Source organism: Crinia signifera, chromosome 1 (genome assembly GCF_055691185.1).
Source record: "Crinia signifera chromosome 1, ASM5569118v1, whole genome shotgun sequence".
NCBI classification, from domain to species: Eukaryota; Metazoa; Chordata; class Amphibia; order Anura; family Myobatrachidae; genus Crinia; species Crinia signifera.
In genome coordinates this window covers 90,586,183-90,610,248 of record NC_139217.1, presented here as the reverse complement: position 1 = coordinate 90,610,248, position 24,066 = coordinate 90,586,183, and the positions used below count along the sequence as shown (strand labels likewise).

General features: G+C 43.6%; 1 protein-coding gene across 6 annotated transcripts in view; it reads right to left on the bottom strand.

Moving 5' to 3' along the window:
* Positions 1 to 24,066, bottom strand: part of SGCZ (sarcoglycan zeta) — an 869,285-nt gene that overhangs the window by 646,773 nt on the left and 198,446 nt on the right. The window lies entirely within an intron of this gene.

The following is a 24,066-nucleotide window of genomic DNA, read 5'->3' as shown; positions in this document are numbered from 1 at the left end:
AGTTAGAGTAATATAATGTACCACATGGACTTGAAAACATAAAGGTGGGTGGCAAAATATAATGATACTACACCTGAAAGCAAGTATGTAGAACAAGGCAAAATATGCCATTGTTTTTATTAGACAGACCTAATGGGAGATAGTTTACCATACTGTAATGTACTGGTGACAATTGTTTTTCCTAAATTTGTTTTCTTTTTTCTGTGAAGTCTTAGAGCCAACGGTTAAGTTATTATATCTTATTGCAAGTGGGCATTTTAGAAATTCCCTTATTGTTTATCAAAGAAACGCTATAAAAAACAAAAATAATTTAATGCAGTATACATTATTGTACTTGTGTTAGAAAACTGTGTATTGTAAACATCTTTTATTCATTAAAATCACTCTAAAAGGTGATATCAAATAATATTAAGATATTATGCCAGACCTCCAAGCTTGACGACATTTTAGCACCTAAAACAGCTTCTTACTGGTGGCAGGGATTCAAAATTAAAACTGATATTATGTAAGGGATATTTATAAAGCATGTGGAATGCTGATGATGGCAATTATACTGTAAGGCACAGTGACACAGGTACAACCATAACGAAAAAACAGGCATGACCGATAATTACTGCACATGGCACAGGACTCAGATACTTGAATTAATAAAAAAAAAAAACCAATGAATAACTATGTCTGACCTAAGAGTGCAATGAACAGTTATGAAAACTATTCTAGTGTCTTGATTACAAACTTAGGAGAAGGAGAAGTAAAAAATATTACTTGAAGAGTAGAAGATCTAGAAAACTGTTGTTTTTAAATGTAGACACATAAGAAGTTGGCTTAATGTTGAGTTATAGCTATACAGGTAGTCTCCCACATCCGGAGATCTCTTATCCGAAATATTCCAAAAACTGTGGGTTTTTAGAATATTTTGGATTTTTTCCCCCTGCCCCTTGTTTAATACTTACCAAGTCCCTCAATGTCCTTGGCAGCCTTCAGGATCTTCTTCAGCGGTCCCAGGAGTGCATTGCGTGAGTGCACCGGTGATGTCACCGGCGCACCTGCAAACTCGCGCAACGCACCACTGGGACCAATGAAGAGGATCCTGAAGGCCTCAGTGGATGCCGGGGAATGCAGAGGATGCTGGGGTACGCAGTGGGACCATCGGAGGGACCAGGTAAGTATGTAAAAAAAAAAATACAATAACCTTAAAAATACCTTGGGACCCCGAGCATTTCGGATAAAGGATACACAACCTTTACTAATTTTTTATTGTGCATAAATATTTGCCAGAATCTCAAACATATTGGTATCTATGAATCACTACATATTATGAAATTATAAAAACATATATTTATTAAAAATGTTACATTTATTCCTTGCTAACATGACACACAGAAGTTACATGCTATGGGGCTTGCCCTTGCGATATAAACCGCTCCTTTTATTGAGGGTAAATTTCATACAACATCATCAATATGGACTAATAATGAATAGATTACACTATTTAATGAAAGGCATATAGACAATTTCTAAGTGTGAATAATAATAATTATTACAAAAATGTGTTGTTTTTATCTCTTTTCTTGTGTATTTCCAGTTGTGAAGAAAATACTTGTATAAAACAAGTTAGGCAGCGCTTATTTCAATGAATAAACCAAATGGTTATAAAGGTATAAATTTTACTGTTTAAAATAGCATGGAAATACAATATACATTTACAGGTAAAAAACAATGAATAACATAACTCAATAAAAAATTTTGAAGGTGGGGAAGTAAAAGTAAATTGGAATTAATTGCAATAATAAAAAAGTGGATATCCCGCCTCAGTGGACATGCATATACTGGGACAAATATATTTGATCACTGGATTGTGGCAATCAGGTAAGTGCACTTTACCGACTTGGGGTTCTGGATCCTTTGTGGAGAAGGAAATTGTGGCTGGAGTATCCTCACAATTTTTGCAGCCGTGGAATTTGCCGCTGGAGGATTTTGAAGACACAGGAAAAATCAGTCCTCTAATTGAGGTGTGAGACTGATGGTTGATGTCTCAAACACCGGAGGGATGTTTATTGCAACGATAGCCTGTAGTTACCAGCAGTAAATGGAATGTGGCTTCCGTGTCCAAGTAGGAGACCTCGCTCAGTATAGATGTTGTTAACCAGCGATATCCTGGAACACGGTGTCCGCCTTTGCATAGGATCCGGTATTGGGGTATAAATAAATGTCCACAAACAAGTGAAAGTCCACAGCAGCGTCCTGAATATGTCCTGAGGTGGGGATGACCAGGGGGTTCACCTAACGCGTTTCACTGCGTCCTGCAGCTTTATCAAATGTATTTCCAGTTGTGCCTGAATGCGTTTTGCACAAGATTGTGTCTCTCACTGGGCCATGGAATATTAATCAAGGAAATGTTCCACAGTGAGTTGGTCTTGGCTTAAAGATTCCGAACAGAGGATCTGCTCAAGCATCAAATGCCAGCTGTATATTCAGAGTGTCTTTTTTAAAGTTCTTCCTGCTCCTAGGCTAAGATAATGTCACTTAAAGTGTTTTGAAATCACTGTGCCATTCATTGAAGAAATGCATTTCTAAATAGTAAATGAATCCTGAAATGTGAGGAGAGCTAGGTGACAAAGGAAGCAATCCTGCAAAACTAAACTCTGTATTTATTTTTAATGCCCATTGTACATCGTTTACTGTTCCATGAATAACATGCATTTTATTACATGAAAACTATTTTGGAAATTAACATGTGCTCCAATACCATAAAACAGATTACAAGCATAGCCCTGAAGCATCGCTCATGTAAATGAAACTATGCAACAAATAAAAGACAGCGCACTAAATAATCATTGTACAAACAAACACATTGCAATATACCAGAGAAGAACTCCAGGCTTAGTTTTGCATGCTATGATTAGTGTGAATATAGCTGTAGACCAGGCAGGACCAGTGCAAGGCAATGGAGCGCCCTAGTGCCACGATGCTCACCCGATACATGGGGGGGATTGCGGGCGGATGCCAGGTGATGCGGCGCGGGAGGGACCTGGGGATTTGCCTGCAGACAAAGATGCAGAGAGCTGCGGGAAACTTACCTCTGCTGCCGGCGTCCCTGCTTCTCCGATCCAGGTCCTCTGCTTATCGAAGTCTGCCATGTCACTCCACGGGGGGTGATGCTCCAGGGGGAGGGGGGGGAGAGTTGCCGCCGCTGCGGACCTCCATCCAACAGGGGGGCCTGCTCCAATCTGCTGGCCTCCAGTGGCCGGCGCCCTAAGCAAATGTCTAAGCTGCCTAGTGGTGGCGCCGGCCCTGAGACCAGGGATGAATTTACGCAGTAGGGCGTCCCTAGGAACAATATTAATGGCCGTCCCCCTTCCCTAATTATATTATTTTCGTTGATTGTTTATAAGCCTTCATTTAATTCATTTAAGGTTGCCAATTTAACAGAATACTAACTAACTTTTACTTTAAATGATGTACTGTATACAGGACTTAAAGAGGTGGGGGAACTAATTTATCTATGCCACCTAATTACCCCCCTCCCCCCATTAGGCAGAGACGGGGCCAGTGGTAGGGTTTTTGGCATCCCCCTGCAAACTAGAATTCTTGTGTGAGAATTACTGTGCAGGGCCAATGTGAAGGTTAAAATGTTCCACCTCACCATTAGCGGTGGTAGAACTCAGTTCCATCCCGTTCCCCCTAACTTTAACCCTTGACTGTATACATACTGTATTTACTAAGTAACAGCTTACAGGGGTAGTATGTGCAGGACCTATATGTTTACACTCCATTCAAGATGGCATTTGTTACAGTACAATGGAAATATTTTGCAGTTACTGGTATAGGCTGACAGTACTAAAACAAGCATCTAAGTGCCACTCCCCAACATGTGCTGCCCCTAGGCACGTTTAATCTTTCTTACCCTTTCCCCTCTTTTTCATCCATTATCCTTGTCATCCAGTAATATCTTTACCGCAAGTGATCCCTGTTTTTTGTCCCCTTCAAAGACATTGACACTATCTGATTGCCCATATGCTGGGTACTGGATCATTGAGAGCTTATGTGTCTCCCTGCAACTCACCACTGCCATATTTGACTCTAGCTATGGTAAGTTGTTCTACACTTCCCCTGTAGTTGTTAAGGTGCCCAGACACTAGTGCACTTTGGGCATCGGTCTGATAAATCAGATCACAAGTTTCAAATCCCATGTTTTTCATATTGATTCACCATCGATTGATGTGTGGTCCCGTGTGCATTGGATCCGAGTCAGAGATCACAAGGTCTGCAATATAGATATCGTATGCTGGGATCGCATATGATACACTATGTGAACCTGCAGGGCGATTCAAGGGGGACCCCGACCAACTCTTCCCCTTGGCGAAGTCGCATATTGTATGGGCACCTTTACTCCCTACTTATAGTTTTACTGCAGTGTCTGCAGTAATGCTTTGTACTAACAATTGGGTAGTGTATTTCAGTAGTAAATGTAGTACACTAAGTACACTGGTGTTCAACATATCCAAGTTCATAATAATAATAATAATAATAATAATAATAATTATAATTATAATAATTTAAATGGACCACCATGGACAAATGCAGCATACAGTATTTTACTGATACAATAAGCAAAGTAGCATTCTAACAAAATCTTCTTGTTTAACTTGAATTGGACGAATGATTTACAAATTATCTTTTTAAAAGTTCAATAAAGGTATTTCCTTGTCTAACCTTTAATGATTTTTTTTCACCTTCAATTTAAAAAAGTAATCAACAAAATGTTACAAATAGGTTAATGGTGACTTTTCATAATCCAGGACTTCTCTGATGTTTTGGACAATGACTGTAATGACACCATTCTTTATTGAAATATTCCCTCAGTGTGTAGTCCTCTGGGACAACAGGACTACTACTACTACTACTACTCTCGAGTCCCACATTCTGTTGTGGTCTGACAAGGCTCCTTTTTTGTCCCTATGCTCTTATCACTTTACACATTTTTTTCTGGGCGGACCTTATTAATATTCTCTTATGAATCCAACTTTTCCTTTGCCATACCCATATGGATGCCCCAACGTTAACTAAAGCCTAGCATATCCAAAACAGAGCTCATCATGTTCCCTCATGCTGGAGTCACCTCTTCTAAAGTTTCAACCACTATCAACAGAATAACAATTCATTCTTCTTCAAAGACTACTTATTGATGTTACACTTTCTTAAGCACGTTATTCTCTCAGTCATGTCAATGTCACCTTCAAAATATTAACACAACACACATTTCATACCAAAATAAAACCAAATTTATCTATTTCTCATCATCTCCAATTTTCACTACTGCAACCTCCTATCAGTCCAGTAAACCAGGAAAGGGCAACAAGTTGCTGTCCAGCTGTTGTAGAATTACACATGCCAGCAGCCCGGTCATAATTTAGCTACAGTAGTTGTCCTGAATAAAACTGTTGAAGTGTATGGTGGGATGTGTAGTTCTACAACAGCTGGAGAGCCATTTATTGCCCACCACTGCTCTAAACCATGTATCCTTAGTACAATAAATCAACGCAAGACAGACCATCCATATCGACTACACATATCTGCAGATCCCTACACTGTCTAACCATTTACTAGGAAGTAGGGAGCTGTGCTGTTCTGTATGCAGTCTATGCATGAAATACACAGAACACAGAGCCTCCACAGACCCTGTCCAGGGACAAGTGCAGCTGGGCACCTGTACTCAGCAATTAGAGGGTCACAAGCTGAGTCTCAGGGGACCTGGCATACAGAGAGGCGCTATTTACCGTAATTATAGCAATAATGTATGAGGACACATCTGTAAAGTACTAGCCAATCGACTCTAAACTCAAATTTTTTTAAATACAGCTTTAAATGACAGAAGTTGATTGGTTGGTACTTTGGCCCTTATTCTGGTTGGTGCGGTCAGAGCCGCACACGGGGCTCCGACCGCACAAACCAAGGGCCGCCCACCAGACGGATCGCCACGGCCGTCCGTACACGGACGGCTGGCGATCCGCATTAAAATGGTGGAGGCTACGCCTCCACCATGGTGGGAGCTGCCCCCTGCATTCGATGGTCGTCGACCATCGAAGGCAGGCCCGCACGCCGCGGCAGCTCCCGCAAGCTAAGACCACACGGACAATCGTCCGTGTGGTAGCTTGTATGGGGGCTGAAAGCTGACATCCGGCGACGTCAGCTTTCCGCCCCCATGTCATGGTAATGAGGGCGTCATGCCCTCATTACCATGCATACGCCCCGCGTTTGCATGGGAACGCCCATGAAACGCGGGGCGTACACATAGGGAAATGAGGGCATGAAGCCTCTCACGCCCCTATACGCCCCCTTTGCGGCGGACGAAATACGTCTGCGGCCAAGGGGGCTGCACATGCGCAGATTGACCTCTGCGCATGTGCAGAGTCCAAACATCGGCGGTACGGCCGCACGCGGGCCGTACCGACCGAATCAGAATAAGGGCCCTTGTCTCCAAGCTTTATTAAATTTACCCCTTTACCATCAAATGATTTCTCTAGTGCTTACAAATCTAATTCAGTCTCTGTTGACTTAGATCTGTGGAATCCTGCTATGAGAACTGGGCGGGCAGATGACGTCTTGTTAAGTCAGCCACCCAACCCTGGAAGGCAGGTACCGGCCTTCGTTCACATGGGGATGCCCAGCGTTTCTTGGATGCACCCAGCATTTACGTGGGTACACCTAGGTAAAGCAGGGCATTCACGCCCCCCACATGGAGAGCACCATGGTGACTATTCAAGACTCCAAAGGCACCTGAATAGAAGCCCTGCACATGCGCATAAGCGAATATGCGCAGAGCTTCAATATGAAACCCTCAAATGACCTCCATAGTCTCATAGCTGAACTTTTATTACAGTACCTATTTTTTAATGACCTAAAATACATTGATAAAAACAAACAAAAAACACGCCAAAAACTAGACAAAGGGAAATCTTATAAAATTAACTAAACATAGAAAGACATGATTCTTTACAAATATTTTTTGCAAAATGCTTTTGAAAAAAATTTGTTGTGAGACTTTAGCTGTTAAATTCATAGTCAACAGACAACTCATGAATATGTGCCAAACAAATTTTCACAGCTGCATGTTCTGCACAATAGACTTTTAATTATTGCTCATCAGTGCCAACATATAGATACTTTCTGCATTATGTAAATCAATAAGCCTTTAATGGAAACAGCTAGTTTGGTTTTATGTTAATTTACATAATCAGCTACCTTCTTGTTACCCCTATACCAACAATTGCTCTAAAATTCTACAACTGCTCTAAATTTCAGCGACAGCAACATACTGTATGATCTAATTGGTATTTTACAAAGTCACAAGGCTTTTTCTATATATTTATTTATACCAAGCTGCCCACTGATCAGTGTCTGGACCTTTTAAACCTCTTTCTAGATGTTATTTTTCTTCATAAGGCGTTTTGAGCATTCAGATTACCAAAAAATATGAGCATTTCAGTTGCTGACTGCAACAGTCACTGTCTACTTTCCATAATATAAATCCTTCAAATTAGAAATATGTATAAAGTAAAAAAAAACAATAAAGTTTTGTTCATTTGTCTAACAAAGGAAGAAAGAAGTCTATAGGAGGTAGTCAATCCCCGCTGCTATTTCCGACAGCGACAGGAAACTATTCAATGCTGGCATTGCCGAAATCATTAAAGGCGGAATTCGACAAAAAGGGTCCAACCCTTATGGGCCCCATACATCAGCAATTAATTGTGACAATCCTGAGATCTTGAGATGATTGCCACAAATAATTTTAGATGTGTGGGCTCCCCCTTTTGGCAATCCCAATCAAAAATTAATAGGGATCGCCAATCGGTTGCTTAATCAGATTTTTAAACATGCTTAATAATCAGGTATTATCTGCGGATCTTTTATATATGTGTGGGCATTCCCAATTTATCTTCTTCATCTATTTACATTATGAACAGCTGAAATGACAATCGATTGGGCGATTTCCAGATATGAAGATGCAATCTTTAGATGGAAAAATCTGCCGATCACTGAAATAAATCTGTAATGTGTGGGCAAGTCAGAATCCATTTATCTGGCCAAAAAATCTCTGAATCTGGAAATCCATTAATTGTGATTGCTGATGTATGGGGCCCATTAAACATTGAATTCCGCCTGTCCATATACTGTTGAGCTGGGCGAAAACGGCCCAGGATTCCAACTGTTGGGACGTTCTAACAGTCAGAATTCTGCATTGAATACCCCTCTATGAGTGCAGACATGTGTATGCCTAGATTTGTTATATATGCTAAGTTAGGGCTGGCTGGGCATCAATAGTACACCGGTCATTGTTCAGTTCTGATGTTTTTCTTTTGCTTGCAAAGTTCCAACAAATCTAGAAGCCAGAGTGAAAATTTTAACTTTATCTGTGCATAGTTTTAGTTACCGGTTATCTATCTTTGTCAGATTAGGAACTATGTGAAGTCAATTCAATTAGAAGCCATGTTCTCATGCCTGTAAGTAAGTGCAGCTGTACCAATACCTCTCAACCTTCTCACAAAATAAATCTTGACTTATAAATGTATGGCGATGTGGCCTCACATTAGGTGCATGGCTTTAAGGGACAAGCCATACCCATGAGATTTGGCTTCTAATCTTCCTCATGCTAGGGCAGAGGCATTACTATAACTGGGATGTAGTTACAATCCCGGCGGCCGGAATCCGGCATTCAAAATCCTGACACCAGAATCCCGACCGCTGAAATACCGACCGCCGAAATCCCAACACTTTCTCCCTCTATGGGTGTCCACGACACCCATAGAGGGAGAAAAAATTAGTGTGCCGAGCGTAGCAAGGCACCGGGCCCGCTGCGTGGCGAGCGCAGCGAGCCTGCAAGGGGGGGGGCAATCCACGCCCCCCCTTGACGGGATTTCGGCAATCGGGATTCCGGCGGGATTTAGTACCAATCCACTACAACTATATTGACCTGTACTATTCAGTAGCAAAAAAAAAAAAAGCAGATGTGTTTTCATAGCAGGTTGCTGCAGTTGTAGCAGATAGCCCCTCTCTGCATATCATGTACTTGATATGCACAGAACGGACCTTTCCCAGCCACAGATTCAGGATAAAAAAACACAATATAGCTCTCCTAGAGAGCCAAAAAAGGGTGCTTCAGGATAATCTGCGTGCAGCCCTCTAATGCAACAAATCAGTGTGTCTTTCCAATTCTTATTGTAATGTGCATTTCATCATTGTCAACTCGACAACTGGTACAATGTGATCCGATGCAGCAGCTGCAGCTTTTTTCTCGCCTACAGGTTTTGTTGTATTTGATCTGTACAGTGTACATTTTTAAAACTAATCCACTGACTAGAGTTCCAATTCTAGTCAGAGGCCAGCATATCTAGGACACTGTGGCCCTTATTTTGGTTGACTCAAAAGGCTGCAAATTTGCAGCCTTGCGAGTCCCCCAGACACCGCCAGCCGAATGTTTGCACGGGTGGGCTGCGAATGGATGTTTAACATAAATATCCATTAGCAGGCTATTTAGAAACACCCACATCATTCGATGGTTGCAGACCATCAAATAATGTGGTGAATGCACGCATATCTAAAGTGACTCTCAGGTCACTTAGATATGCGTGCACACTTGAGAGGAACTGGGTGGGCAGCTGACATCCGGTGACGTCATGTGCCGATAACCATGGGAACACCCAATGTTTTCATGGGAGCGCCCATGAAACGCTGTGCATTCCCCTGTGTGCGACTATCCACAGCCACCACATGCCCCCATCTGCATTCTTATGTGAGTGTGCCCGGCAAACAGTCTGTGTGCAGTGGCCAAACGCACCCAGCATAAGGACATTTGCAGAAATGTACCTGCGCATGCGCATACGCACAACATCGGTCCCCAAATGTGAAAACACTGGAATGTGAATGAATTAGAATAACCCCCTGTGAGTGGTGTTTCACTGCATCTGCATCAAAATAAGATGCCGAATTTATTAAAGAAAACTATGGTTCTCTACTCCTCTCGAGTCCCCTCAGTCTTGGCATATAGACTTGTGCTTAAAAGAGACCAAAACAGAATTCCTGGTAAAAATGAAACAAAAAAAAAGCATTTTGGCTGCTACATATTGCACAGTAGGGCTACAGAAACATAGACACTGTAAGTCATAACAGAACATGCTGCAACTTCATACCATTGAGACTTTCAGTCAGAGGTGGATTTAGACCTCATGGGGCCCTAAGCACATACCGGTTTGGGGCTCTCCTTGCTAAACAATCAACATAACTTTTTTTGCGGCTGATTGCAGATGGCTGTCAGGACTGCCATTGGTATAATTCTGGCCGGCAGTACCTCTGGTCTGCCGGAGGTCCTCAAGTTGTCTTCTGGTCTGCATTGCCTCTTGGCTGCTGTTGTGTTTGGACTGCAGTACCTCTGGGTGGCCAGAGGTGCTGCTGTTATTTTTGGATTGCAGGACCTCTGTGTGGCCAGAGGTGCTGCTGTAGTGTTTGGTCTGCAGTACTTCTGGGTGGCCAGAGGTGCTGCTGCTATTTTCTGGCCACAGTACCTCTGAATGGCCAGAGGTGTGGTTTCTGAGAGCGGTCCCAGCTGTTTAATCAGCTGGATCGGGCTGTTCTCAGAATACCATTCCCAGCTGCAGCCGATATTGAGGATTGAGGGGCCTATCTCTGTGCGCTGCAGGGATTGGCCTGGTCTTGCTTTAAATCTGTGTTTGCCCTTACATACTGTCGGTGTCACCTTCACAATCTCTCTGAAATGTTTTTACAAAAATAGACAAGTATGACAAACTATTCGCAGAAATAAACAGATTGGAGCATCACCCCTGTGTGTACCCAAGAGTTCAATAAGAATCAATGTGTTTTATATTGGGCTATATCTATAAATGAGTAAGGCAGTGAATTTACTTAATGGTGTTTACAGTGGCTGGTAGACATATATTGTACATGTTCAATCTTTTCTCCAGATGACTGTGTACAAATGTATGATCTATCCTAAACAATGCTTTGTTGAGTTGAGCTTTTTATAACCCCCTGCAAAACAAAAACAACCAAAGCCAGAAGAATTATTCTTATCGACAATAAGAAACGTGAAAGTACATGCAAATATCTAATTTATCCATAAGCTTTGTAAGGGATTAAGAGAAAACAAAGTTTTATTCTAGTGGAAAGAAAACCATGTCATTGAGATGCATTAACAAAACTGAATATTTAATGATGTAGGTAACGGTAACTATAGTAAGACTGTAATTCTAAGGTCACTGACTAACATCATGTACAGTAATCTCTCGCTTAAAATACAAATGGCCATTTCCTAGCAACTGATGTAATGTTTTCCTTTTAGTGATAATGGCAGGAATTATCCTTGAACATAAATGTCTGGTAATAAAAGAAGAACACAGTTACATGCCCAAAGGACTGTATCTAATTATTTTTCTACTTATAATTCAACCTTTTGTGGATTTAATTCATTAGTCGTTCCCTGATAAGCGTCATAAAAGAGGACAGTAAAGACCTTTATATAGAGGGAGTAATAGCCAAAATACTTTCAGCATGCATAGAGGGAGTAATAGCCAAAATACTTTCAGCATGCACGGTGGTACATGCAAAGTGTCATATTTACCATAACTATTGAGTCAATGAAGAAGTGGATGTAAAATTATCTCATCCATCTAAATTCATTTTTTTTTTCATTTTGCATAATTTCAACTTGCAGATATTAATCCATATGAGCTTTTCTCTGTCAGTTTCAATGGCTTGCCACTATTCATTAAGTTGCAATCATGATTAGCAAAGGCATATCTGTGATGGCTGCAGGGTGTGTTATGGACAATGGTCCCTTGTTCAAGGGCCAACAATGTATACCTTGCATTCAATACTTTTACTTTCTGGTAATAAAAGAAGAACACAGTTACATGCCCAAAGGACTGTATCTAATTATTTTTCTACTTATAATTCAACCTTTTGTGGATTTAATTCATTAGTCGTTCCCTGATAAGCGTCATAAAAGAGGACAGTAAAGACCTTTATATAGAGGGAGTAATAGCCAAAATACTTTCAGCATGCACGGTGGTACATGCAAAGTGTCATATTTACCATAACTATTGAGTCAATGAAGAAGTGGATGTAAAATTATCTCATCCATCTAAATTCATTTTTTTTTTCATTTTGCATAATTTCAACTTGCAGATATTAATCCATATGAGCTTTTCTCTGTCAGTTTCAATGGCTTGCCACTATTCATTAAGTTGCAATCATGATTAGCAAAGGCATATCTGTGATGGCTGCAGGGTGTGTTATGGACAATGGTCCCTTGTTCAAGGGCCAACAATGTATACCTTGCATTCAATACTTTTACTTATTTGCCACCCAGGGCCAACCATAAGGCAGCTGCATAGGACGCCAGGGTCTGGGAGTCACCACCAAGTCTGCCTATGAGAACATTAATGGTGTATATGAAGAAGACATCCATGCTGAACCTAATGCAGGTGGCGGCAGTCTAAGACGCCACCTCTACACTTTCACTTGAGGGACCGGGAAGTGGGTACTGGTGTCAGTGTGTTTTATTTTAGGGGGGGGGGGGTGGCAATTACTCTAGGGATTTCATCTGAAATATTTTGTTGCTGGCATAGAGCATCCTCAATACAATCCGGACAGAGTTGCACAATGCTGGTGGCTCTCTCGCCCCTCTTGTCATTACTGGCCACAAACTGCACGGGAGAATATTACACAGAGTAAAAGCAATATAAATGTACTAACCTCATTAAGCCCCTCCATAATCCAGCCCTGTGGGAGAGTCATACTGTCACCTTGTTATACGGCTGACACCGGCCCCCTCCAGTCTTTAAAGGTCCTCATAATTAGTATAAATTGTCAGCTGACAGGACGAAGGAGGAGTAGTCAAGGAATTGATAACAGATGCCTTTTGATATAGGCATCCAGTGTCGGACTGGGACATGAAGGGCCCAGCAGGGAAATGCACTCACAGAGGCCCACCAAGGGGTGTGGTCATTTGCTGGAAGGGGTGTGGCCAGAGAGCATTGACTACTCTGCTATGTCTTTGTTCTGCGACTAAGCCCTAAATCATAGCAGATTAGTTCAACGCCATGCTCTGCACAGACACTGCGCTGTACGCACCACTATACCACAGTGGGTCATCCTGGTCAGGGATCCTACTACACAGGCATTGCTGTGACACCTATTCAGCCAGGTCCAAATTCAGATGCTGGACGATGTTTATGCAACTCTGCATGCGCATTTTATTTTTCTTGACACCTGCAAGCTTATTAGCGCAATATGAGGTAGATGTATGAAGCAGTGATAAGGGAGGAGAAGTAATAAAGTGCATGGTACTTTATCACCAGCCAATCAGCTCCTGAATGTTTAGTTACAGGCTGGGTTTAAAAAGGAACAGTTAGGAGCTGATTGGCCGGTGATACCAGGTACTTTATCACTTCTCCTCCCTTATATCTGCTCCATACATTTAACCCTATATTTGTTATGTGCTAATAAATGCCAAGATTTGTTAATTACCTTACCACAGGGGTTCTCAAACTATTTGCTCTGGGACCCCGTCAGACAATAAATATTATTACAGGACCCCAGCAAGTTACCACAGAATGGCCGCCACATGTGTGGTCAGTGAAGTGAAGTGACCGCTACTGTGACAGGGAGGCAGTGGGTAATAAGGGATTGGAAAATGGGTGTAGGGTGATAGAAGAGGGAAGCAGTGGGTGTTTACTTAATGAGTTATCCCCTGTCCCACCTCAACAGACACATTAGTCTGATGACTAGCAACATGGAGTCGTGACCCCATGCTGAGGTGGTCGGGACCCACTTTGGGGTCAGGACCCACAGTTTGAGAACCGCTGCCTTACCATACCTTACAATAAATATTTTGGCAGGCTGAACCTCTAAACTCACCCTACTAGCTTGGAACCATGGGTGTATCCCATAGTTTATATATTATATATAGACTCAGCATGCCCCTTGTCCACCTACCCAGTAGATGGATCTGAACCTCCAGCTTTACACCCACCCCACCATATATACACAGTGTATATATGGTGGATGAAATGTTGGTGGTATAGATCATTTACTGGATAGATGGACAAGGGTAGGATGGGTCTATGAGCATGACAAAATTACCAAGTTAGCACATAACAGAAATAATATATAACCTAAATAAATAATATACTAACAGCCCACAGCTTTACCTAAACATGGGTCTGCCTGAAGCTTTGCTCCTGCATTGCTGGGGCTGGATGGTGTCCGGGCCACACCGCCAGCCACCCCCTGGCCTGCTGCTCCTCCGTGTACACTGCGCAGTGCAAGCAGGTCCAGCGCCCGATATCATGCTGCAGCGAATGTCGTGACACAACGTGACTCCCGCTCACACGGATTCTCTGGGGCCGGATCCCAACTTCCAGAGCCGCTACTGACAGAGAAAGTCTCCCAGCCTAAAGCCTGTAGCCACTGTTGCCTGGTGGCATTAACACTAGAGTTGCGTCAGGCACCATCCCCCTGAACGAGTGGGTGGGGTCAGAAATCACCGGGGCCTACCGGTGGATCCCCTGGTTCCCCCCCAGCCCAGTCCGAGCCTGTTGGCATCCTTTCCTACAATCTAAATCAGAACATAATGGGGCAGATTTATCACAATCTGCATCTAAGGATGATATCTGCATTGAAATGATTAATTACATCACATGGATGCATCAATTATCGCATGCAAGGACAGAGCATGCGAGAACTCTGTCCTTGTGAATACTCTCTGCAGCCCTTGTGTTATATTATGTGTGTGATAAATACTATGAGAACAAGCTGCACATGCGCCGCTGCCAGATCCTCTCCCTCGTTACAACTAAAACCCGCGAGTAAAACTGTTACAAAAGCCCTTTAATACATTTAAGGGAGACTAAAAACAATATTATTAAATTGGCCGCTATGTATTTTCGGACTTTGATGAAATGAGAAGATCAGACTCTACTTTGTTAAATCTCCCGCATTACCTCTTTAATAAATGGGGCAAGCACTTCAAGTTTTACAAAAAGTAGGTACAGATTAATATTTCCACCTACTTTTAAGTAAGCTCCCTAGAAACAATGCATTACTTCATAAATGCAGAACTTCATAAATAAGATTCACGAGAGGTCTCCATGGACTACTGTACATCCAAGAAAACGAATACAGAAAATCTCTAATAAGTGGATAAACCTGAAACCGCTACATTGTTAGGCCTGATAAATTCAGTGTTGGCTGACAATAAACATTCATCTGGAACTGCAAGTTCATTCAACCAGCACAATCATTTAAAACATGATGCTGCCAGAGTCAAGAAAAACATACAAAACTAAAGATTAAACAAAATCAGTACACGAAATAGATGTTTTCTGCTCCCCTCTGTGTATGTCTGTCCGTCACCCCTTTCTTCTTTCTCTCAATGCTAATGCCGCACTATGAGCCATTCATCTCTACAGTATAATGTAAAGTGTCTGGTAGTTTATATACAAAATAACCTACAGATCAACTAACTATAATAACAATTTTGCATTTTTAAATAATTAAAAACACAAACGGAAGTTTATTTTTTACTCGGTATACGATGAATGACATCAAATCTGTCTTCATGACATCATTATTAGTTTGCTCTAGCTGCTCATACCCCACAATACAACAATAGAGCTAAAGAAAATTCGGTACTTGTGAGTTATCCGGGCGCCCGATTTCAAAATCGGGTCGGATCGGGACATCGCATCGCATCGCATGCGACCATCGGATGCGATGCGATGCGATGCGATGACCCGATTTTTCCATAGGAATCAATGTTAAAATGGACTGAGTCCATTTTAACATGGAATTCAATGGGAAAAAGGGGTCCTTTTCATACCCCTACTATCCAAGTGGGCATGGAGTTGGATATAAACCTGTGGCGAGCGTAGCGAGCCACCGAGCCCGAAGCGTGGCGAGCGTAGCGAGCCCCGCGAGGGGACACGGAATACCGTCCCCTCGCGGGGCTCGCTTCGCTCGCCACGCTTCGGGCTCGGTGGCTCGCTACAGGTTTATATCCAACTCCATGCCCACTTGGATAGTAGGGGTATGAAAAGGACCCCTTTTTCCATAGGAATCATTTTAACATTGATTCCTATGGAAAAATCGGGTCATCGCATCCGATGGTCGCATGCGATGCGATGCGATGCGATATCGCATCGCATCGCATCTGATTGTATGCCTTAACTTAAGGCATACAATCAAAAAATCGGGCGCCCGGATAACTCACAAGTACCGAAAATTCTAACTGCAGCTAGACATAAATAGATAAAAGTCAAATTACCTGGTAGAACTTCTTCACCCGGGAATTTGGCTAGCAGTGAGAAAGGTGGTCCGTCGCTGCAGGCACCATTTTAATGCCGGGTAAAAGCCATGTAGTTCTCACTCGCAGTGAGAACACGGTATTATATAATGCATTGCTGGCTTATTTATCAAGCCCTTACATCCATTAAGTTATGCAGAAACAGCAGTTAGTTACCAAGAGGGAATCCAATTAGCCTCAAGGTTTACCCTACAGCTAATTACCCGCACCAACCAGCTTCGGGAGCTGTAAGAAAAAGTCTGCCATAAAAGTCTAATCCTGGAGTTTAATGTGCAAAGAAAAAGGCAGTATTATTGCATTGTATCAGGTGTGATACCTGGAGCAATTTCCTGCATGGCAAACTCCCTGGAGATATTAAAGACAGTTATTCTCAAGTCCAACCTAAAAATACAGTACTGGTAACCATTGGTGCGTGCAGGTACCACAAAAGGGGGTCCCAGATGAGTGGGATGGCCTGTAACAGCACCCCCTTTGCAGACTCCTGCACACACTTATGCTACTAGAAGACTTTGGGTGAAGTTTAATAGGATGAGAGATTCAGAAAGTGAGATTTTTGGAAAGAAATCTCTAGTTTTTGTCATTTATTGTATAACCATGTACTTGTCCTAAACTGTCTTGTACTGTAATTTGTTATGTGTTTTTGATTATAACTATGCTCTGTAAAGCGCTGCGGAATCTGTGTGCGCTATATAAGAAACTGTTAATAAATAAATAAATAATAGTTTTATTAAAGCGGCAATCAGTTACACTGCAAAATCAAACTCGTTTTGCAGTGTAAATGATTGCCGCTTTAAAAAAACTGGAGATTTCTTACCAAATCTCTCACTTTCTGAATCTCTCATCCTATTAAATGTTCCCCTATGTTTAGGGGATTTCTGTCTATAGAAGCAGGTGGGATAATTACCTATCCATTTATAACTGTTTACCAGCGGTGTAGCTAGGTGCCATGTTGCCCGGAGCAAGGGCATATTTCGCGCCCACCCCCACCTCCGGTAATGAATTGGGGGTAGGCTAGCATGTGTTGGCATGTTACATTCGGAAAAAAAAACCCTTAAAAAATAAGACACTATATAAGACACTGTAACGGAATCTGCTGCGCTATATAAGACGCTGTAACGGAATCTGCTGCGCTATATAAGACACTGTAACGGAATCTGCTGCGCTATATAAGACACTGTAACGGAATCTACTGCGCTATATAAGACACTGTAACGGAATCTGCTGCGCTATATAAGACACTGTAACGGAATCTGCTGCGCTATATAAGACACTGTAACGGAATTTGCTGCGCTATATAAGACGCTGTAACGGAATCTGCTGCGCTATATAAGACGCTGTAACGGAATTTGCTGCGCTATATAAGATGCTGTAACGGAATTTGCTGAACTATATAAGACACTGACGAAATCTGCTGCGCTATATAAAGATGCTGACAGCTGTAAATATATATACAGATAAAGAATAAAGATATATACAGCACCCAGCGGGGCCGGGGCGGCAGCAGAAGCCAGAGATTTTCCCCTGAATATATATAATATATAAAAGCACACATAGACTGGCTCTCCACAAACCCAAAAATATATTCACCTGGGTGCCCTCATGGAAATGATACAGGTACAGTCCCCAAAGATACTGGCAATATAAGCGACAGATAGATAGAAATAAGAGCCCAGACACAGGTCACTTAGTTCCTGATGAAAATGGTATGTTTGCAACTGAAACATTGAACTAAGCGACCCGTGTCTGGGCTCTTATTTCAAACGGTGGAGTGACGCTTATATTTCCAGTATATATATATATATATATATATATATATATATATATATATATATATAGCAGAATGGAGGCATGACAGAGGTAAGTAAGGCCAGGAATTGACTTAGGTAGGGTGGGAAGGCCATGATGATAAATACATTAAATATCTTTATGAGAATATATAACTTATTTTTTCATACCTAATAGAAGCCATCCATAGGCATCAGCGCTGCAGAGGAGGTAGGATCAGTCACTCCAGCAGTCCTGGAGAGAACATTATGCTTGGGGGTGCAGTCAGTTGTTAGTCGTAGCAGCGACCTCTTATGTGAAGAGAGTTCAGTGCGCTGCTACTCTGTATGAAAGTCTTCCCCGAATCGCTGTGTGAGGTGGCACGCTCCTGGGGGGGGGAAGTTGCCTGTCGTTAACCTCCCGGTGTGCGGCGGCGGCTGTTCGAGGCAGGGGGTGAGGGGGGAGAGTCCACCGCATGCAGAGCAGGTGCTGTTGGTGTCGGGCGCTGCCCAAACAGCGTGCGGTGGCTGTGTGTCGCCGGGGGCATGTCCCCCATGCGGGCGGGCGCTGTTGGTGTCGGGCGCAGCTGCCTGCTTCTCAGTCTATCTCCTGTTCCCACAAACTTCTGCCCTAGGCTAGGCTTGGTATGCCCTTGGCATTTGCCTAGGCTGCCTATGCCTAGGGTCGGCTCTGCTGCTACGCTGCGCTGCCCGGAAGCCGGACTGAGCAGCAGCAGCAATTTAGAGAAGAGCAGCAGCAATTTAGAGGATTGTCAGCCCGCCGCCCGGCCTCACCGTCCGTGACGCTTGGCGGCAGGGACCGGGCGAGCAGGGCAGGACAGAGGAAGGCGCCGGTGCACGCTGTCCGTTATTATACCTGAACTTGTGCAGGTATCATTTGCGGAGGGGGGGCGGGCCGGTGGCGCCATTCGACCAATCGGCGCCCGGAGCATGAGCTCCGGTGGCTCCGCCCTGCCTACGCCTCTGCTGTTTACGTAACTGCACAAAACATGATTCATTAGGGGCATACAGTATGATGACAGGAGTTGAGAAACGTTGGGTGACATTCTATGCTATGCGGTAAAATCTGCATGTTTTTTATCGCACCAAATCGCACTTTTGAAAATCGCACTTTTGAAAATCGCAAGATTGCCCGTTTTTCGCATATTTAATGAGATGCGAAAAACGGGCCAAATAGTGTGAATAGGTGCGATTTGGTGCGATTTCTTTAGTCCTGAAAATGTGCGATTTTCAGGTCTGAAAATCGCACGTTTGCAGGATATCGCAATTTAAAATAAAAAAAAACAGCGCGGGGTCCCCCGCCAGAGCATAACCAGCCCCGGGCTCATTGAGCTGGTGCTGGTGACATAAAATCAGGGTCCCCGACAAATAGCGGTCCCCTTGATTTAATGAAACCAGCACCAGGCTCAAGGTCCGGCGCTAGTTCCCGAAACGGGGGACAAAATGACTAGGGGTCCCCCGTATTTTAAGAACCAGCACCAGACCCAACCAGCCAGCAGGGTAATGCCACAGCCGGGGGACACTTATTATATAAGGTCCCGCGGCCAAAGCATTATCCCCCTGGCTGGTCAGCATGGGCAGGGGTCCTGGGGAAGTGGGGACCCCCCCAATGAAGGGCTCCCCGCCCTTCAGGACTTACCAGCCCATGCTGAAAGTCCGGGGCTGTCCCCGATGCCCCTGGGCGGTGGGCATCGGGCTGATGCAAAGTGTAAAAAAAAGATTAAAAACTATTGTTTTCTACTGTAGAACTATGAGTCCCAGCAAGCCTACCCCGCATGCTGGGACTTGGAGAACCACAAGTCCCAGCATGCGGGGCATTAAAGGGCCCGCTGGCACTTGTAGTTCTACAGTACAAAAAATAGTTAAATAAAACACACTGACACCCTGAAAAATAAAAGTTTAATACATACATAACACACACACTGATACTTACCTACCTTGAGCCCGTAGGTCCGTCCCTGGATCCTGGGTCCGGGGCTCCTGGACAGAAGAGTCCGGTTCCGGGGCCTTGGTCCTGGTTCCAGGGCTGGTCTGGGGTCCTGGGCTCCAGGGCTGATGTCTCCGGGGTCCAGGATCCGAAGTAGTCCAAAAGGGGTTCCTAAGGAAGGAAATCCTACTCACCTGGTCCCCGGCGACGACCTCGGCATCCTCTCCGGTAGACGCGCTGCTCCCGGCTGGTACCCGATCACTGACTGGAGAGGCGCAGAGATGTTTCAACTTCCGCGCATTTCCTCCAGATGATTCTATTGGCCGCCTAGTGGCCAATCAGGAGCCGACTTTCTCGCGGAAGATGAAACATCTCTGCGCCTCTCCAGTCCGTGAGCGGGTACCAGCCGGGAGCAGCGCGTCTGCCGGAGAGGATGCCGAGGTCGTCGCCGGGGACCAGGTGAGTAGGATTTCCTTCCTTAGGAACCCCTTTTGGACTACTTCGGATCCTGGACCCCATAGACATCAGCCCTGGAGCCCAGGACCCCGGACCAGCCCCGGAACCAGGACCAAGGCCCCGGAACCGGACTCTTCTTTCCAGGAGCCCCGGACCCAGGATCCAGGAACCGACCTACGGGCTCAAGGTAGGTAAGTATCAGTGTGTGTGTTATGTATGTAATAAACTTTTATTTTTCAGGGTGTCAGTGTGTTTTATTTAACTATTTTTTGTACTGTAGAACTACAAGTGCCAGCGGGCCCTTTAATGCCCCGCATGCTGGGACTTGTGGTTCTCCAAGTCCCAGCATGCGGGGTAGGCTTGCTGGGACTCATAGTTCTACAATAGAAAACAATAGTTTTTAATCTTTTTTTTACACTTTGCATCAGCCCGATGCCCACCGCCCAGGGGCATCGGGAACAGCCCCGGACTTTTAGCATGGGCTGGTAAGTCCAGGAGGGGGGGGACCCCTTCATTGGGGGGGGTCCCCACTTCCCCAGGACCCCTGCCCATGCTGACCAGCCAGGGGGATAATGCTTTGGCCGCGGGACCTTATATAATAAGTGTCGCCCGGCTGTGGCATTACCCTGCTGGCTGGTTGGGTCTGGTGCTGGTTCTTAAAATACGGGGGACCCCTAGTCATTTTGTCCCCCGTATTTCGGGAACCAGCGCCGGACCTTGAGCCTGGTGCTGGTTTCATTAAATCAAGGGGACCCCTATTTGTCGGGGACCCTGATTTTATGTCACCAGCACCGGCTCAATGAGACCGGGGCTGGTTATGCTCTGGCGGGGGACCCCGCGTTGTTTTTTTTTTTTTTTTTACTGTTTAAACTTTTTTTTACACCAGAACCCTGCACAGATCGCAATGATCTGTGCAGGGTTCTGGCTAATTCGCCCATCAGAACCTGGTCTGATTTTTGGGCGAATTATAGATACAGTTTATACAAATCGCATACCATTAAATATGCGATTTGTATACTTTTTAATGTGAAAACATCTTGATGCGATGTGCTGCGAAAAGCAGCCATCGCATTTCCAGTGTGTCCAACTTGTTGGCCAAAATCTCACTTTTTTTCACATTTTCGCAGCTCATTAAATATGCGAAAATGGAAAAACATGCGATTTCGGCTGTTTTTGCGAAAAAAATCGCAAAAAAAAAAAAACCGCAAATCATAGAATGTCACCCATGATCTCTAAGCCATATATATCACAGCATACCCCAGCAGCTCTATGTATGCCAATGTTACAATAGTGCAATTTAACAGTCTTTCCAGAAACAAACGTTTCTGAAGCTTGTCTGGAAAAATAATGCCATCTGAAAATGACGTTAGCTAGCATACCTCTATGGAACAGTCCAGCCAGAGAGGGATCAATTAATCTCTTCCCAGTACAGTAGTTGGAGCTGATTACTATGAGCTTCTGGATCCGACTATGGAAGCAAAGTGATAGTATGAACTATCACTGTCATTTTTACTCATAACAAGAACAGGCTCTTATCTGAGCCTGCATCACGGTGACAGCCACTTGATATAACACTGTATGAGTGATATGTCTTTTTAATGAAATGCCCACTAATTTTCTTTTTTTATACATAAGTATTATTATTATTTTTAGGCTCATAAAAATAAAGTATGGGATGCATGCACCTACAATAAATTACTCTATCATATTATTTGCAATTTCTGCAACCATCCCCATTAAAAACATTAATGGGGAATAAAGCAGAATTAGAGATGAGAAAACCACTGATTTATATCATTTTTTCCTTTACTTTTCATGAAATCAAAATGATTTGTTAATAAAAAATAGTTTTCCTAAATGATTGTACCATTTTTAGCGTCAACCTAATCACATTTAAACTTAAAAGAGAGATTAGTACGTAGTTCCATGGGTTACTATACAAGTATTATATCTACTTAATGCATTACAACATTGTGGTGCCAGCCACAATATACATCAATAATCTAGTTGTTATATTGAGAAAAGATTTATTTCTAGCAAAAACATGTTTGAAGAAAAAAAAAGTAATTAAAAATAAAACCTCCCTATTTATCAGTGTGGCCAGCAGTATCCCCACCAGTAAAGAGATTTGCCAACAGAAACTCTGGGCGAGATTTAATGCCGCCCGAGTTCAGTGGCAGTGCGAGATGTCCGCTGAACTCAGGCCTTTTTTTAAAGGGGAATTAACTTACAAGGCAAAACCATACCTTGTAAGTTAATACCCCTTTAAAAAAATGTCCGAGTTGGGTGGACAGCTCACACTGCCGCTGAACTCGGGCGGCATTAAATCTCGCCCATACCTCTCAATTATACCTCTTTTACACCGCCTCAAAACCCCGGGTCTTTGGCGGGTAATACCCGGGTCAGAGGCGGTGTAAATGTGTCATGCCGTGTCCCTTTACACGGGACTTCTACCCAGGTTCTGACCGGCAAGGACCTGGGTAGAGGGCAGTGCAAATGGGTACGCCGGGTCGAACAACCCGGCTCCCATTTACATCAATGGGGGACGTACAACCTGTGGACCGCAGCGCTGCACCTGCGCTGCTGTCTGCTATACTCTGCAGACAGCAGCGGCAGCAGCGGAGGAGGTGAATAGATACCTGTGTGCGGCATCCATTCACCTCCCGGACGACGGCTGGGGGATTGCACGCGGTCTGGGAGTAGCCCAGCAGCTTACCTTGGTGCTGGGCTGCCACCAGCACGGCGATCGGTGTATCCGGCAGGGATCTCCGCGGTCCTGGAATTTGGAGATGATGTCATCTCCAAGCGCCGCCTCCGTCTACACTGCGGTTGGGCACCGCAGTGTAAATGGAGTAAATCCCAGATCCGACCCGGCTTGGATCCGTCTTCCAAATGCCTGGTCGGAACTGGGATTTTTGGTGTAAAAGGGGTATAACATGCAAGTAAGCATCTTGGATGTAGATATAAATATTAGATAGATAGATAGCTGTGAGTTGTGCCTGACAAAAGGTGACGTCACATGATTGTTTCCTATCTGTGGTGCTTACAGATACTCCTGGTGAGGCAGCTTTCAGCTAGGTTTGACTGGCTACCAATCCTCTTAGCCTACAGCTAGGAATTATTAAATTCCAATTGCTTTAAATATGAGTCCCCATTGGTATTATTCATAATAGTCTCAGCTGGAGCATTCACAACATGTGGAATGAGGACAATTGATAAGAATAAATGCACATAGTATATAAATACCATGACAATAACTTTTATCTTGTTCTTGTAATCATGGCCCAGCTTCCATTATGACTGCTGCGTACTTCTCCACAGGGTACACATGTGCTCATATTATACATTATCTGCATATTACCTAGCTTGAGTCTGAATGTACAAATGAAGCTCAGTCTTATTGTGTCACATGTTAATGCACATGGGGATCATTTAAGCTGAAGCGTCAAACCAGCCGAAAGCACTAACAACTTTTTTCATTCTCCGATTTCACATAAAAAAAATTAAATCATTTTAAA